The sequence below is a fragment of the Xenopus laevis genome, chromosome 7S, assembly GCF_017654675.1.
Source record: "Xenopus laevis strain J_2021 chromosome 7S, Xenopus_laevis_v10.1, whole genome shotgun sequence".
Classification (NCBI taxonomy): domain Eukaryota; kingdom Metazoa; phylum Chordata; class Amphibia; order Anura; family Pipidae; genus Xenopus; species Xenopus laevis.
The window spans coordinates 36691620-36705987 of NC_054384.1; the positions used below are offsets into that span (position 1 = coordinate 36691620).

The following is a 14368-nucleotide window of genomic DNA, read 5'->3' on the forward strand; positions in this document are numbered from 1 at the left end:
ATATTCCTGTTATAAAAACAAACCAAGTAACAAATGATAGTTAGATAGTCACTTGGGAGAGCTTCTCTGTCTAGGGAGTACAGAAGGGAAAGTTCCACATAAACAAAATGGATTCTGAAAGCTCTTTGGCATAAAATCAGTTAAACCACAGCATTTAAATATGACTGTAGAGAGGATGATATAATCCAATGACTGTGTCAAGTTTGGTTACAGAAGGGATGAGACATACAGGGCTTGGTATCTATCTGATGCTCGTGACGTGTTTGGTGCTGCTGCAGCAGAAAGCCAATAGGCCTGAGGATGTAATTGCAAAAGCTTGCTAAGGTTTGGCCTGTGTACTGCATTAACTATTTATTGTAGGTGATGATGCTGCTATTGTATCCTGGACTTGGAAAAAAATATTTAATGAACATCAGGTTGTTAAGTTTTGAAAGCTGCAATGAAGTGGAGGGCATTGAATCCAACCACAAAACTAGCTGAAAGGTAATATTTTTTATGAATATATTTTGTAAAATTATTTTGCGTTTTCATGCCCTATTTATTTGCTTGTGAAGAACATTACCTGCTTTAAAACGTCATAGGCCCAGTGCAGTGTGTATTCTATTGCTGCTTTTCTATAATAGCAGAGAGAATTGGTATTCTGTGTCATGATATTGTTCACTCTTTTGTAAACTGATCACAATTCACTCTCTAATCTTGCAGTAATTACAACTGAACTTTGTGTTCTGCGCATTTCTCTTTGAACTGTTTATCATGTTACTTCTTTTTCCTTATCAGTGCTTTCTGAGAAGGATGTTTAGGGAACAAAATTATAGAAATCAGTTTATTCTTTCTAGGCAATGCAATGTTTGCCATGGTTTCTATCCAAAGGTGTGTCTCTATAGAGTCAACCCTTGTTCAGTAAACCTTGTCAGTCATCGAGCATGGGTTAGATGAAACAGCAGTATAGCTATGTAGCAATATAAATGATGCACATGTTGATTTTAACAACGTGTCCTGTGATAGCTGTCATAAAATATTGCTTCTTTCTTGTTGCCATCATTTTAAATATGTAGTGTACATGAAGCATTCATTTTAAGGTAACTGCGTCTTCCCTCATTATGAATAGCCATTGTACATGGGAGATGAAGCTTAATGCTGCCTCCAGCTGCAAGTAGTATTACATATTTTTAAGCTTTTAAGGTTCCTGGGTAGCATAGATTTAACCCTATGCAAATTCTTGGACAAATAACACCATTCTTTACATTTATTTCATTTGTTTTAGAAAGCAACTCCACCCATTTATGTCTACATAATGACAGAAAATGTAATTTTAAGGAGCTCCAATATGCACTAATTACAAAGGTGGATATTAAAGTTATTTTAAAGAAATGTAGCAGAAGTCAGTCCTCCTCCAGGTCTGTTAATTAACTTATTTTGCTACATTGTCTCTAAAGTCACAACTAGGGAATACAGTCAAATACAGTTTTCAATGACAATTACATTAACTAGTTTCAAAACCAAACATTTTTCAAATGAATTTACATTATAAAGTTGCTTGCAATGACTTTTGATCTTTTGTTATACAAAACACAGTTTTTGGGTGGAGTTCCCCTTTAAGGAATAGAGTACTGTAACGACATTGACAACAAGTTTAAGTTCCATCTTATATAACCCCTCTAGGCACCATGGCAAGCTGACCACTCTTTCTAACCCATAAAACATCTTGTGCAAGAGCAGAATATATTCTCAGTTTGCCAAGTTGCTGCCAAAGGGCAGTGAATTATTAAGCACATTGTGCAGTGGAAAAGAGGTGCTGAGCCACATTATAAAAAACAGAGATTATAGCAGTAAATCATGGGGCTTTAGTTTAAACTGTAAACTATATGCCACATGCCTTAATACAAGTAAAGCAAACCTGTGTTGTTTTTTGTCTGTGTGGTTTAAATGTCCTTTATGAATATCCCTTAATTTTCCCAGAAGGTCACCATCAGGTTAAGTGGGATAACAGACAGGTGTTTGCTGATAACAGGTGGGTTTGGGTGGGTTGGAGTGTGTCTGAGAGGAAAGCTGACAAGGCATCCAAATAAGTAGTGTTGGGCCTAGTACATTATTGTGGCGTTCCATTCAATGGCAATCTTGTTCAGCCATATCTGCCCTCCTCCTCTCCTGCATCACATGGGAAGCACATGTACAGTGTGTACAGTCAGGCTGTAGGTTTCATTATTGGCAACGGAATAATGCTTCTAAAGGTGAGGCAGGTTTACTTTATAGTTAATGAGGGTTATTATATCAGGCTTTATAAATAAGGTTAGTTATAACAAGGAGAGAGAGCTTGGCAAATTCAGCTAAGGTCCCCTATACACAGGTGTTTATTTATTATACAATAAACAAAACAGGGCTCATTTCAAAGGGGCAGTTCACATTCCCATATTTTTTTTTTGTTTGTTTTCAAAATGTACACCAGAAATTATTTTTTAAAGGTACTTCTATATTTCATAGATTTTAACATTTTTGAAGATTTAAATTTAAACTTTTAGTTTCCATCCTCTTGTGCTTCCCAAAAGCAGCTAATTAAGGGGGGGGGTTGATGACCCCTTTGATACATTTATTGATGCATTTAAGAGAGGCAACTGCATCCCCTACTGAGTATGTTACCTGTGCATTACTGAAATGGACTTTCATAACTAATACAATAAAACTGAGATGCCCCTGGTAACATTAAGGGGGTGATTTTTTAAGGTTCGAATTAGATTTTTTGACACAATTCAAACTTTTTGCCATGAAAACTCACAAATTTGAATTATATTTTTAAAATCATTAATGTCTGGTATTTTTTAAGCAAAAAACTCAAAAACTTGAAATCAGCATCTAAAAGATGGCAAAGTGATATAGAATTAGTTGTCCTAGGCAAAATTCAAGCCATTTTGTTAATGGTTCTCCAGACAACTCATTAAAAATGAAAGCATCCTTTGTCATGAATAATTTATCATCTTTCTTTTCAGAACTAAGTTTTAAACATACACAACAATGTGGTTGTGTGTACCACCAGTAACTTGCATACATGTTTACTGTTAATGAGCTTTAAAAATAAAAGACATACATAAAACAAAACAAATACACTGTAGGATTGGTTGAGAATTGTGTTCTGCAATTCAGCAGTAGTAGAGAAAAATAATACAACTCACACTATTTGAATAATAAACAGGGTGACATGAATAGAAAAATTTATTTTATTTATTGTTGGCATAAAACACAGGGTAACCAGATTCCAATGTACTTCAGTAGAAAGCCAAAACATTATAATATCAATACCCAGCAAGTGAGAAAATATAAACACTCCTAGCAAGTGAGAACTACCTTGACATTTTGGCATAAGCCTTTATCATGGGGAGTCCTAGTGTTTTATTTAAACAGTATGCAGTTATTCTATTTGTCATCAAATTTCTATAGACTGCATTGAAAATGTTCAAGAGCATTTGAGTATAATTTCTTTGATCAAATTCAATAGAAATTAATAAATTTGAGATATGGCTTAAATCTGAAATACAAGATAGAAGGAAATTTGAGAGTAGCCTATCAATTAGCGCAATTAATTAATATTTACTAATTCATATTAGTTAAGGTTATATGAGCCAATTAAATGCAACCTTTTTTTTATAAATCTGTCTCAAGGAAGGGATACTGAAATGTTTTTATTGATTCAATCATAAGACTGTAGTATCTAAGTGAGTAAAGCACGGGTAGCTGTTGTTTACAGACCCCCTTCTGCCAAATCTCTTCCTACATTTCTCTCTGACTTTGAATCCTGACTCTCTTCTTTCCTATGCGCCGACAGCCCTGCAATTATTCTGGCTGACTTCAGTTGTCACATTGATGAGCCTTCCCAGTCGTGGCCATCACAATTTCTCCATCTGACCACCTCCTTTGATATCCAGCAGTGGACAAATACACCATCCCATAAGAATGGTCATTCCTAGATCTGGTCTTTACAAAAAACTAAATCTTTCTACATTTAAGTGATCTCTTTCCTCTTTCAGATCACCATCTTATCTCATTTCTATTTTGCACTCTCTCCCCTCTACTGACCCACAACCGAAAATTATGGTCCGTAACACTGCTCTGTTGATATAACTGCTCTATCATAATCATATTAATACTACTACCAAAACCTGACGGTTCTTCCTCCGAAATATAACCAAGATATGTACCTTTCTTTCAGAAGCAATAGCCAAAACACTAATCCATGTCATTATCCTATCCAGTTTGGACAATATCAATCTCCTACTAACCAATCTTCTTGAGTCTGTCCTCCAATCATTCTTAAACCCTGCTACCAGGATCCTCCTGTTCTCTCCTAAGAGGGAGCCTGTTCAACCCCCAACTAAAATCCTTAGCATGGCTGTCTTTTAAGCAGAGGATAGCATAAAAAATCGTTCTCGTAACATTTAGAACCTTTACTCCTCTGCTTCTCGCTACAGTTCTTCACTTGTCTCACTGTATGTTGCTGGTCCTCTTCTCCGTTCCTCTCAGAGCCACCTTCTTTTCACACCATCCACAGCCACCTCTTGTCTCGAACCTTTCTATTTTGCTACTCCATACCTCTTGAATTCCATCCATGAATTTCTCCATAAGGAGTGCTCTCTCAAATGTTCTCTCTGAAAATTAGTCTAGTCCTGGTACCTATTGGACATTGCCTTCACCATGTGCACTTTTCCTCTCTAATTTGTGCTTGTATGTTAGCCACCCACCCACTTAGACTGTAAGCTCTAAGGGCAGAGATCCCACTGTCTCTTACCAAATAGCAATTAAGCTCTCTGTCCTTATATGAGCTCTGTGTACTGTGCAAATTTATTGTATTTATTGCGTGACTTGACCTCCCTCTGTATACTTTTATTTATATTTTACTTCATGCATTGTACGGCACTGTGGCTCCTTCACAGCACTTTAAAATTAAGTTATACATGCATTCATACCATGATGAGGAATGAATGCATGGTCTTTTACACTGTATGGGGCAGAATACCTCTTTTTCAACACACGTTCAAAAAATGGGTCTTGTGCTACACCTATTTTTGCCTATTGTTTTAATCGTTAAAAATCAGTGGGTTTTGTTGTTTTTTGTGATAAACAGGGCAAACAGGAAAACTGAAGCTACTCCATGTTTGGGCCTTACAAGTTAAAATTGTATTACAAGAGCACATATAATTTCACTGCATAATGGAGTTCTATTTATCTAATTATATATCCCATAAAAACCAAACATGGAGTAGCTTTAGTTTCCTTGTTTAGGTCAAGAAATAACAAACCCGTATATTTTTTGTAATTAAAATAATAGTCAAAAAGTATGTTCAGCACAAGCCATATTCCTATTAATCATGCTTCAATTTAAGCATACTGCCCCTTTAAATTAATGTAAGACACATGAAGCTTAGGGAGTTATGTATAACAGGTGGCATGTTATTGACGGCTTATGACAAACAAGCTTCTGAGGGAGAGTAAGTTATAAGCATGGATGTATTACATTTCTTTTTATTGAAAAGGTAGCATGTGAAACTATGCAGTCAATCTAAACACACTTTCCATAGATTTCAAGGAGATCCGGTGTAACCCTTATGACAAAAAATAAGCATCTGTTCATGAGCAAATCAGTCACAGTATGAGTCAGTGCAAGGGCACACCTGTCTGAGCAGCGTACCTTTGTGACATGTTCACCGAAAAAAATGTTCATATGGTTATGCACAGACATATCGAAAGTCGGCTATGTAGCTCATAGCAACCTACCACAGTTGCTTTTGCTAAACTAAACTAACCTAACCCAAACTTACCTCGTTAGAAAACTTTGGAAAAACAAAGTGATGCATAGTTTCACCACCACTGATTTACATTACTACCACTGGGGAAGCATTAAAAGGAAAGTAGTAGCCTACAGAGGAGATTTATCGTGGACAACTAATCTCCTTGTGTGCCATTGCCCTGAACTAATTTAAAGAAAATTTAGTAAGTCCTGTAACTCTTGATGATTTTTTAAGGTCTTATGAAGCGAGAATTTTAAAAAAAATTAAAACCCCCCAGAAAACAAGAATCTGTTAACCTACATTTTTACATAATTTCAGCCAGACTCAACAAAGGACCCTTAATAAATATACACTCTCCCCTGTGGCAGAAGGCAATTAAAATAATGAATATATTGTGGTTTGGATTAACTGGATTAAACTCTTAAAGGGCACCTGTTGGGTAAGAATGTTATCCCTCTTACGCAGGAGTTTTTTTCCTGCAGTTTTTATGTGTTTGGTGCGCGATTTGCTGATTGATTTCATTATATTCTTCCAGGCCGTACACATGAGTGTTCTTAGTTGCGCTTTACTCCGTTTGAAGAATGGAGTGGAGAACTATCATGAAACTATACATAAACACTGAAGTGTTTTGTACATAATACCATTCAGCAGCATGTCAGGATGTATATTTCTACCAGGCCTGAAGTTGGTGAAAGATTTTGAATGACATTGCATTCACTGGCACATGATCCCAAACAATCTTGCATTGCTTCACCCACTGAGAATGCCTTTATAAGCTCATAACAGTGTGCACCCTTTGCATTGCAAAAAGCATGTGTCAGCACAGATTTTGTGTTATTGCTAATTAACAGACTCTTTATTTGCAGAGTGACACAACCAACATGTTTACATTTGGAAAATTCCACAGTACACTGTATAAATGCTGATATAAATTTCTGTGGCCAGGTTCTTTCAGTACTGTTTTAGTATAAGGAGTGTGGATATCTACAAAAAGAACAAACAGAAAGTAGTCAGCACAACAGCACTTCAATTTTTCACGTGGTGAAGTTTCCCTAATGGCCACTTTCCAACGGTATGTACATAGAATTTGAACATGGAACAGCACCACTTGTCCTTGGAATAGTAGAAAAGCCTTTATTGCATAATTTTATAGGGGATTACAGCGACGTTTGGGGCCACACTTGACCCTTTATCAAGCCGTTTGATAAAAATCCAAATGTGCCTGAAACGTTGTTGTAATGCCCTAAAAAATTATGCAATAAAGGCTTTTCTACTATTCCAAGGACAAGTGGTGATGTTCTATGTTCAAATTCCATCTGGAAAAGTCTAGAAGTCATGTGTTGGTCTGCATTGAATGAAGGCAGACGATTGGCCATGATTTGAGGGTGCACACTAAAGGGCATGCACTTAGAGCTCTTGGGCATCACATTGTGACATGACAACTTACTGTGCCATGGAGCGTTTTGTCCATGGCTTGTTGTTAGTCTGAGAAGCAGTTCTAAAACAGCTAGCAACAGAATTCTCTTACTGAAAAAAAAAAAGATTTTTGTAGCAGAATTATATTTAGTAATATATTTTTTCAGTGCTTTTAATCAAACATTAATATTGTGTCAATAGTTTACCTATAACAAATAAGTGAAATCTCCTTTCATAGGCACATAAACATTTACATGCATTGTGGCATGTAAATGGATTAATCACATTTTAATCTTTTAGATTTGTGTCCCATCAAAAATAGACATACAGTACACATACATTCTTTCAGGAATGGAATCTAACTAAAAAAAAGAATTGGTGAATAGATTCATGTTGACAATTCTTTGCATATTACTGCAAGAATCACAGCTGCAGCTGTGAGATTTCTGAAGGACAAAGGTTCATTCTTGTTTCCAAAGACTATTTAGACACTTATTAACACTGTCTAGTATCTTGGCAACTTTAATGGGGACAGAAACAAAAAACTGTTTATCTCACATATGTAATTAAACTATAAAATATGGGTAAGGAAAGAAAAATCACAACTGGCTAACCATCTGGATATGTGGCATGTCAGCTGATATTTTACATATTCAATAGACCCACAGATACCGCAACTAAAAAATGCAATTAAATTTGTAAGAGCCTACTGGTAAGTATCCCTAAGATACACAAATTATTACTATCATGTATTTATAAAGCACCAGCATATTCTGTGGTTCTGTATGATAGAAGGGGATAAGCTTCAAACATACAGTAAATTACATACTGATACTGACAAATACAAGAGGTAAAGAGGGTCCTGCTTTTTAGAGCTAAAAATCTAGAAATGTACTGAACTGTGAACACTTATGGGTAGAATATAATGGAATCAATTAGCTGATGCATTGGATGCATTCAAACCTGCGACTCACACATAAAAAACTTGTGTGTAAGAAGATTTAGTGAACTATTTTGAATCTTTCTTGATGATTACATTAATACAATTAATGGTAGTATTAGCAAATGTGTACATAAATATATTTGTCAGATGTCAGATTGGAATTACTGCAAATAAGGAAGGCAAAATATCATGAGACACTTGTAACAGGGACATCCGTCAACAGTACACTCCCAGACACGGCGTCTACTGGCCCTGTAGTTTGTAAAGAAGGCATGACACACTTGGGGGCCCATTTACTTAGTTCGAGTGTAGGAATAGAATTTTTTTTGGCTACTTCGACCATCGAATTGGCTACTTCGACCTTCGATTTCAAATCAAATGATTCGAACTAAAAATCGTTCGACTATTCAACCATTCGATAGTCGAAGTACTGTCTCTTTAAAAAAAACATTTGACTCCCTACTTCGCCACCTAAAACCTACCGAGCATCAATGTTAGCCTATGGGGAAGGTCCCCATAGGCTTCCTAGCAATCTTTTGGTCGAACAAAAATCGATGGATTAAAATCCTTTGAATCAAACGATTCGAAGGATTTAATCGGTCGATCGTACTATTTGCGGTAAATCATTTGACTTCGATATTCGAAGTCGAAGGATTTACATTTGGCAGTCGAATATCGAGGGTTAATTAACCCTCGATATTCGACCCTATGTAAATCTGCCCCTATATGTTATGAATGAAGGCAGACTTTTATTGAGCAGCTTCTCACAGGTTCAAAGGAGCAAAAAAGAGCCACATTGACCAGAAACTTAGAATTAATAAATTATTCACAAAAGGATCTCAAACGATCCCCTCTAATCCTCACTTACACAAAGCAGTTCTGAAGCCTCCAAGACCACTGTCATGTGAAAATGCACTGGCAGAGAACTGATAGCTGTTGAAGGGGGCCCCCTCTCCTAATACACTGTTCCTCACCTCTCTGTAGTGTCTTGTATACAGTGGCTTAAGTTTTAACCAAGCTGTCTCAGGTCCATAAGTATCATTCATCAAGTTCTGAAGTGCTCACTTCACTAACTAGCTCACAATCACCCCTGTGTTCTACCCAATAATCACTCCTCATAAGGACTCAGGCTGTCCTTGCTAGCTACCCTAACTGCCTATCACTATTAAAGCAAACTAATAACAATCCAGAACCTATATATCTATTCCTAACAAGGATCTGCTAATGATGTTAGGCCATAGAGGAAGTGCACAGATCCTGCACTTCCTTATATAGGCTCTTGTAAAGGGAAATCTCCTACAGGCCAACAATATGGGTTGGTGCCTTCTGTTGGCTACTCTAAATATTGCCAAATATTTTAACTTTGAGAAATAAAATTTATTTTTCACCTATTTACACACACTTGTGCATTTATATAGAATAATTAAGGCTTTTTGTCCTACAAAGAGCTACCCAATGAAAGAATATGTTATGGCAGATTTTAGTTGGTAGCTTCTAAGTCATCTATATCTGCAGAAAAAAAGCAGTTACCAGTAAAAACAAACACAAAGTATAGTTCCAACACCCAGACATTCCTTCAAATTTGTTTATAAATGTGACTTGAAAAAATTAATCATCATATTATGTAATTATTTCCTATAGATGCATGTGCAAACTTTCCAGGTTCACTGTGACATTGCAGATCTTCTCAAGCGTGTATTTCAGGGCATTTAACTTCTTCACATGATTATGAGGGAAACAATAATGTTGCTCATGTGAGAACAGAAAGTCCTATTCCAAAATATGCACCAGCTCTTAAATAGGTCCCAGGTTTCTGCTAATTTGAAAGTCTGGGAATAGAAAGAGTTTGTATAAATGTATATAGTCATTTTAATGCTAGCCACTATTTTCTAAACTGGTGTTTTATCAAATTAGATTTCTGCCTTAAATAGCTTTAATTACTTTGCACAGAACTAACAACTAATTTCACATTTTGAAAGTGAAAACTGGGAACACAAGATGATTTAATAAATGAGCAAAAGGGGAATTCACTGTGTTTTCTCTCACTTTTAATTTGCCTGCTGTCAGTCCTGCACATATCAGTCTCTTACATGTATCTCCCTGCCAGCATCTCCAACTCCTTCCTCTTCCCCCTCATCCTTGTCAAGAAACTCCACGTCAAGGTATGTTAGCCCACTTCACACATAGATTTTTCACACCGGATTTTGTATCCCAGTGGACCAAACCACCCATGCTCCCTCAAAAAAGCCAGCCAGTTCATTCACCCGCCACCACCACAAGCCCGGCCACAAGAACACTGCAAGCAAACTGCTCAGCCACCTTCCTGCAGCTTTTTCATGTTTCCTTGAAAGATTGAAACAGAACTAAAGATGGTATGCATTCAATTTTAGGTTAATTTGATCATTATCCATTTTCTGAAGTGATATTAATGGCATGTCTTGGGCTAATTTGCTCATATTACCCTTTTTCTGCATTGATTTTAGTGGCGTGTGGTGTTATCATGCTCATTACACATTTTTTTGCAGTAAATGAAGTGGTTAATTTACATTTAGCAGTGAGCTTAGTAGCATCTGTGTAATTATAGCCAAAAGGAATGGCAAAGGGCCTGAAAATATTGGCATCATACTTTCTGTGTGTAACTGCAATGCTAGAAGTGATGGTGTTTGGAGGACGCGACATTTGGATCTTTGGCCATGGCTCATCAAGGACTTAAAATGGTCCTGACCAAGCTGTTATTTATATATATTGTCAGTCACTAGTCAGAATAAATAATCACAAGGGCTACACTTGAGGGCTGATTCACTAACTTCGAGTGAAGGATTCGAAGTAAAAAAACTTCGACTATCCTCGACTATCGAATTGGCGTAAATTCGCCTGAGTAGAATGATTCGAATAGATCGAGCGCAAAAACGCTGCGACTATTCGCCATTTGATAGTCGAAGTACTGGATCGAGCGCAAAAACGCTGCGACTATTCGCCCATTCGATAGTCGAAGTACTGTCTCTTTTAAAAATACTTCGACTGCCTACTTCGCCACCTAAAACCTACCGAATTGCTTTAAAAGCCTATGGGAAAGTCCCATAGGCTTGTTTTCCAAGTTTTTGATCGAATAAAAAGGCATTCAATCGAATGAAAATCCTTCGAGCGAATATTCGATCGAGCGCCTATTCGCCTGCCGAGTAGTCGCCAATTCGACTATTCGCCAGCGCGTAAATCCGCCCAAATTGCCTATTCGATTCTATTTGATTCTATTCCCCAGTCGAATTTCTAGGGAAATTCGACCCTTGATGAATTTGCCCCTTGCTCTAGCAATTAAAGTAAAGACTCCTGGTGTATGAGGCTGCATGGTGAGGCTGTAATGTAATCCTTAAATGCAGGTATTCAGCATTGAATAATAAAAGCTAAGAATATGACCTCTCTGTTCTACCAATCACAGCCCAAAACGTTCTTAAATCATTCCTTAATCAGTTTTCATGTCGGCCGCCTCAAATATAGTCAAACTCGCTACCTCCAATTCAACTACTCAAACTAAAACCCCAACGCAACCAGCTCAGCAGTTTCCCCCAGTACATCCTTCTCATTCTCCTTTTATTGCATCACTTTGGGTGAGTGTGTGAGTTTATTCACATGACACCACATCGGGGTAGGCGTGCAACAAAATCACATCAGCATCGCGCTATCACTTTCTGCCACCACCCAATCTCAGCAATCGCCACAGACCAGGGAAATTGGTGCGCGTGAGAACGCAGTGACATCATGTTCGGGAGCGCGCGGACGGCATACACATGCGCAGAAGCAAACAATATGGCGGCGCCGGTTTTCATGAGATGTAACCCAGGGAGGTAATCTTTTTTTTCCCGGGGACAGTTTTTTTTGATTCTGGAAATTGCTGAACTGAGGAGTGTGTATCCATTGGAACGTCCAGTCTCCAATACTCAAAGGCAGAAAGAGGTGAGAGAATAAGAGACTCCCAGCTTCACTGAAAAGCCCTCGTAATGCTGAGAAACTTGTATGTAAAGCCTATGGTGTAATCGTAGCTTGCAAGTTGTACGCAGTTCACGCCTAATTGCAAAGCTCACTCTAAATCGTGTTGGTTTTGAAGCCACACACGTATCTGCCAGAATTGCTAACAGGGCAAAAGTGCCAACATCTGCGTGAGGCTAGTGGAGATTGGATAAGAGATACGTGTTACTGTATTTCCCTAGTGGAAGCGAGTGATTTGTGCGTGATAGATTTTAGATTTTAGGTGATATTATTCAGGGTGCTGAGAAAAGGGGGAGGAACCATAAAATGAGCGTTTATGAGAGGCAGTTCATATTTGCATTAACTTTTAGGGTGAAGACACCGAGAGCTACTACAGCAGCTACTTGTCACTACAGAATAGACAGAATAGTGTTTAATTGGCTTTGCTGAGATGCTGTGTGTGTTTTAGTTGAGGCAATTTTCAGTATTGTCTAGAGTGGGGTATATTTTGGGAATGTTGTAGCTGCAGCTAGTAAGCTCTGTGTGTCTTCACCCATGGGGCAGATTCATGAAAGGGCGCAGTGGCAAACGCTAGCGACTATTCGCCAGCGGCATCGGCAATTCACTAACAGGCGGAGGTGACAATTCACTAGCGAATGACACTGTTGCTAGCGTTTGTTTGCACTCTATCGCCAGAGTGGTTGTTACTCTGCAAATTCAGTAAGTTGACTTCAGCCACCTCAGCCAAGGCGAAGTGCTAAAAAGAAGCTAGATCTTCCTCAATCTACTGTCACTTCCATCATATCCTGTGTGCCGAAAATGCATTAAAGGAATGCATTAAAGGGGTTGTTCACCTTTGAGTTTTAGTATGATGTAAGAGGGACATTCTGAGACAATTTGCAATTGGTTTTCATTTTTTATTATATGTGTGTTTTGATCTATTTAGCTTTTTATTCAGCAGCTCTGCTATGGCAGAAGAGGGGTTGCTAGGGCCCAATTTACCCTAGCACCCATGCCTTGATTTGAATGAGAATATGGAATATGAATAGGGGAGGGTATGACTAGAAAGATGAGTAATAAAAAGTAGCAATAACGATAAATGTGTAACCTTGCAGAGCATTTGTTTTTAGACTGGGTCAGTGACCCCCCATTTGAGAGCCAAAAAGAATCAGAAGAAGAAGGCAAATCATTCAAAAACTATTCAAAATAACTAATGAAGACCAATTGAAAAGTTGCTTAGAATTGGCCATTCTAAAACATACTAAAAGTTAACTTGAAGGTGAACCATCCCTTTAAAGTTCCAAAAACACTGGCAACTTTTCCTTTTTTGAAGTGGAATTGCCTGCAAAAGTCCAGACTAAACTTTTTTTGGGTAACCGGTTTTCTCCAGACATTTCATAACATATGGAACATTTATTTTACAATGGTCTTGTGTATTATATTAACTCTCTTGGCTTTATTAAGGTTCCCTGGACATTTGTAAGACAAAGTGGTAATTTCAAGCATTTGCACCCACATTTATAATAAAGACCTCTATATAACTATAATTTAACAGCCATATGCAAATTGACCTGATGGCAAGATTACCAGCGAATTTTCACTAGACACAAACAAGCACTAGTTCATTATGAAATGCTCACACTGCTGAGGCAACGCTAGCGAAAAGTTGCCAGCTTACGGCGCCCCGGGTGCAACTTCGCATATTAGTGAATTAGCATAGTGGTAGTGAATTTGCGCCTGGTGAAGTGGCGTGAAGCGGTCGATGGCGGCAATTCACCCGTTCGTAAATCTGCCTCTTAGTATAAGGCATACAGGGGTGTATTGAACCAATTTGTAATTGATCTCCAATTATAATATTTTTTTTTTTTAATTTGCTTTTTGATCAACAGCTGTCAAGTTTTGTAATTCTAGTAGTGATCTGGTTGCTAGGGTCGAATTTACCCTAGCAACTAGGTATTGGTATCACTGACAGACTGGAAGATTGACATCAGAGGTCAGCACTTCATTGTTCGATGACAATTTTAAAGGTACTAACTGAACAGTATCTAATGTGCAAACATATAGGTCAGGATCACCCACCCAACATATGTTTATCAAGAAAAAGTAATGCATTATTTTGGGATATATTTAAAACCAGTTTTACATACTGTAGAGAAAAGAGAGGGCTTCAAGAATAGTGTTGTTTATTTTATTATCGCCTGCTTTAGTAATGTAGTCATGTGAAATGTCACATAGATAACTGAAGGCAACAACTTTTTATTCACAACTG

The 14368-nt window shown here is 37.6% G+C and overlaps 1 protein-coding gene across 8 annotated transcripts in view; it reads left to right on the plus strand.

Moving 5' to 3' along the window:
• Nucleotides 1–285: 285 nt before the first annotated feature.
• The window catches only part of ccser2.S (coiled-coil serine rich protein 2 S homeolog), an 87403-nt gene continuing 73320 nt past the window's right edge, over nt 286–14368 (plus strand). For 2 of the 8 annotated variants that reach the window (XM_041571134.1, XM_041571135.1), the window contains exon 1: nt 11901–12087. The gene's annotated coding sequence lies outside the window, so the exon portion shown is untranslated. Of the gene's footprint in view, nt 484–11870; nt 12088–14368 lie in introns of those variants that run through there. The other 6 variants (XM_018239478.2, XM_041571132.1, XM_018239480.2 and 3 more) reach the window with 6 other exon arrangements.